General features: G+C 50.2%; 1 pseudogene across 1 annotated transcript; it reads right to left on the minus strand.

Moving 5' to 3' along the window:
• Positions 1-336: 336 nt before the first annotated feature.
• LOC123427292 lies at positions 337-3,891 on the minus strand (annotated as a pseudogene). The gene is made up of 2 exons (XR_006622386.1): positions 3,577-3,891; positions 337-3,472 (listed from the first exon to the last, which is right to left on the minus strand). The product of XR_006622386.1 is annotated as an uncharacterized LOC123427292 (transcript).
• Positions 3,892-4,155: the final 264 nt, after the last annotated feature.

The following is a 4,155-nucleotide window of genomic DNA, read 5'->3' on the forward strand; positions in this document are numbered from 1 at the left end:
GGAAAAAATGCTACTAAGTTCTCCTATTTCTAGAAGTAAAGGAGCCACAATTGAGTGGGAATTGTGGCGAGTGTTCCAGAGTGTCACCAACTCCATACAATTAACTTCCATGATCACATGCGAGAACCCTCGAAGTGAAGCAAGCCGGACACCTTCTCGCAGAGAGATACCCTCCATGATCAAGGGGTTTGAGATCCCCATGAATGGCTTACACTAGGTGCCCAAGAGGGCCGAGGAGGAACGGGCGACGCCTCCAGCCCCCCCCCCCCCCCCCCCCCCCGGCGCGCAATCCTCCAGACTAAGAGCTCCGTTTGTTGTGATTTTTATAGTTCAGGTGGCCTCCACCCAAATCCTGGCAACCGCATTGCATCCTTGCGAGGAAGATGAAGTAGTGCAAAAGCCTCCTTAGTTGCTTTCATCGTTGCTGCGGGGTCTCTGCCTTCATCGCCATGCTTGATGCGATTCCTGGAATGCCAAATAGACCACATGATGGTAGTGATCCTAGCACGCTCCTCGACTGTGAAACTGGGGTCACGAGTGATGCCCCTCGCCCAAGAAACTGGGTTTAGATTAGGTAATCGGAGTCCAAACCACGCCCAGGCCTCCTCCCAGAAACGTTGTGCATGAGGGCAATGGATTAGCGCGTGTTTCAGGTCCTCCTCCGGTGCTAAACAGACTTTGCATTGCCTAGAATCAGCAATGTGTCGAAAGTTAAGAGTAGCCTCGTCAGGGAGAATCCCAGGAAGAACTCTCCACCAGAATACTCGCACTTTTGGGATGACATCCAATTTCCACAAGGCAGTCCACAACTGTTTATCTTCATATGAAGTTTCGGTAGCCGTCCCTTCCTCTAGAGCCAATCGCTCGTTCTGAGTCACTAGAGCCCGTACACCGTCTTCACAAAGTAGTTGCCTGATCTCTCGAATGCCCAAGCAAGAAAATCATCCCCACCTTCCTGGCGGAGAGGGATATTAAGAATGGCCTCTGCATCCGAGGCACTAAAAGTTTCTCTCACCAGTTCCTGCCTCGAGGACCAATTTGTTGTGTCAATGAGTTCCCCCACCTTCTCTATGTTGGTGTTGGGTGGCCTAGAGAGAGGTGTCATTGTGATCGTACCTGGAATCCAATTATCGGTCCAGACAGAGATTGTGTTGCCGTCTCCCACACGGGAGATCAAGCCAGTGCTGAGAGCGTCCCTCCCTGCCACAATCGCCTTCCAAGTGGCAGAGGCCGACTTGGGCGTAGTAGCGTGCATAAAATCAGTGTCGGGAAAGTAATGGCCCTTTAGAACTCTTGCACAAAGGGAGTTGGGCTTTGTCAGAAACCTCCACCCGTGCTTCCCCAACATTGCAAGAAATTTATTACTCCCTCCGATCCATATTACTTGTCGCAGCTTAAAGTTGTACCAAAGCTGCAACAAGTAACATGGATCTGAGGGAGTAGCAAAGATAAAACTGAATGAACTCAAATAAAAAGCAGAACAGTCAAGAGTAACAAGATGCTCCATGTGTCCTAAAATAAGTGTCGCATACTCAGTACAACTTTAGTACAAAGTAAAGGTGTACACTGACATAAGGTGTTTTTGGAGTTCAATCTTATGTTAGTGTACAGAGGGAGTACCATTTCTTAATGATAGACATCACAAAGGAAGATCCTATTGATAAATGGTCGAAGTAAGGTAAAATTCACACCAAGTATTTAGCAAGCATATACATCAACCACAAATACAAGTTGCATACTACTGTCATGGACAGAAGCACAATGAATTAACTTTAAAAAGAACCATAGCCCTCCACATACAGAGTCATTTGATGAAGCTGCTATAACCACCATATACTAACCTAATATTGTTTGTAATTTTCTTCAAGAACATATATGACTAGACACTATTCGCTTCGAGAACATATTCCAATTTTTGCCCGAACTGGGCCTGGCGATTACTCAGTAGGTTTGTAGCCACTACGTCCTTATATTCATCATAGGTAATTTATTTTTTTGCAGTAAAACTTTAATTTCTCCATAATGTAAAGGTGGCGCTTCTGCTACGTTTCTTCAAAATAAGAAATACTTAACATAGTGATATTAGAATAGAATTTCACCATCCATATTTGACAGTGTTATTGCTGGAGCAAAAGACAGTCCCACTTTTAGTTTTTGTAACGTGTGATCATCACTGTGCTTTCTTTCGTGAACAGATATGCAAAATAACCACTCGTGTTCCACAAAATGCCAAGAGAAGTAGACTTCTTTTTTCATTTCTATTTATCCTGCCTCCATATCATACATGCATAGCTTACATTGCTCGGACATGGTTTGCATAAAACATGTCAACAAATAGCTTTACATCCAGAACACTAGAGGAGAAACTGTCTGGAGATACTTAGACACTACATAGGAGTTAGTGTGGTGGCGCGTGGTCTGCAGTTCTCCCCTACGATCATACTTAAGAGCAAACGTGGTCATGTGGAGCACACAGCCATCACGGTCACCAAAGGCGCGCTTAAACTCCACTCCCTCGCGTAGCACAAACTCCACAAGGCAAAAGCTGCCGTCGCCCATGTACTCAAGACTGGCCTTCGCAAATGCCAGCCGCCTCTCCGGGTCCTTGTGGAACAGCTTCTCCTTGGTCACCTTCCACTCCGGCTCCACGGCACTTGTGCTGCTGCGGGAGGCAACTTCACAGGAGCAGATGTACCCGTCCTCGTGAAGCCCGACCCATGCGTCTAGCCCGTTGTCGTAGTAGGCTTGTCCTTGGAATGGTAGCGCCCAATCCCCATGTAACCTCCACTCGGAATTCCTGGTGTCAAAGGAGAAGGTGCCCTTGGAAAGATGATGATAGCGAATGTCGTGTGCAGACATGAAAATGGTGTGCCCGTCCGGGTGCAGGGCGTAGGAGGTGATTACGTCGTCCATGGCGAATGGTGGCGGCGAGGGCACGCTTTTCCAGGACCATCTCATGGTTGGGCTCGGCCACGGCTCGTCTCTTTCCATTGGTGCCCACGACATGGCCTCGAAAGAGTGTTGCTCGTGAACGTGCCGATGTGTCAACGCGTATAGCATGCCGCCGCCGGCCACGGTGAAGGTAGTCCTGTCGATGATTCGAACGGTGGACGGGGACCCATGGTGAGCCCAGCCGTCTCGGTGTCGAACACGAGGGTGGGAGTGTCTGGACAGCATGGGTTGGTGGTGATGAAGATGTTGCCGCCCATGGCTGCGAAGTCCATGCGAAGACGATTTACGGGTGAGGCTAACCGGAGAGCAGCGGGGTCAGGGAACCCATGGTGTAGGTCGGCGGTGGTGCCCTCCAAGGCGTCGACGTCGATCTTGTGGATGCTGAAGCCTTTGTGCCAATCATCCAGCACTAGGTAGAGGTGCTTCTTCGGCACACGGCGCGGCCTTTTTCCGGTGCCGTCGACGTCGAGGTGCGAGTGCTGACGTTTACACATGTTCTTCCCGCACTAACTGGATCTACCTAAAGATCGATTTTTTTTTATTCAGACGGTGACGAGGTTGCCAGTACAGGAGAAGAAACAAACGGAAGGGCGCAAGGAGACGACAATGGGATCCCGATCTAACCTGGCAATGATGTGTTAGGTCTTCAAGTCCCTCCCCTTATTTATGAAGGGGAGCCTCGGAATGACTAATCCAACTCCCAGCCGGGCTCGGATTGCAGATAGGACCTACAGCCTGAGTCGGAGCAGAACCACCATGGCCGTCCTGGAGACACGCCGCCCCTCCCGTGGTCGCCGAAATCTTGGTGTGGCCGCGCCGCCCCTCCCGTGGTTGCCGGAATCTTGGTGTGGCCGGCGGCGCTCCGCCCCTCCCGGGGAACGAGAGGTGGTGGTCGGCCGTGGTGCGGGTTCTGGTCTTCGGACCTTATCCGTAGCCGCTCGGTCCCGGCATGGGTCAGCCAAAGGTTGTGGAAATGTGGAGGCCCAGGCCCAGGCCCAGGTGCCTTCGGTCGCCTCCTATGGATTTTTCCCTCTGTTTATATCTCTCCCTAATAATAAAACGTCTATGGCTTCTGTCGTCCGTCGTGGCGGTTTTGCAAAAAAGCCCCTGACATTTTCTGTATTCAACCCGCACTACCAATTTAAGTGGAAATAACGATTCAGTTTTACACAAACCCCCTTCTCCCCAGTTCACGACCGCGCG

Source organism: Hordeum vulgare, chromosome 2H (assembly GCF_904849725.1).
Source record: "Hordeum vulgare subsp. vulgare chromosome 2H, MorexV3_pseudomolecules_assembly, whole genome shotgun sequence".
Lineage (NCBI taxonomy): Eukaryota > Viridiplantae > Streptophyta > Magnoliopsida > Poales > Poaceae > Hordeum > Hordeum vulgare.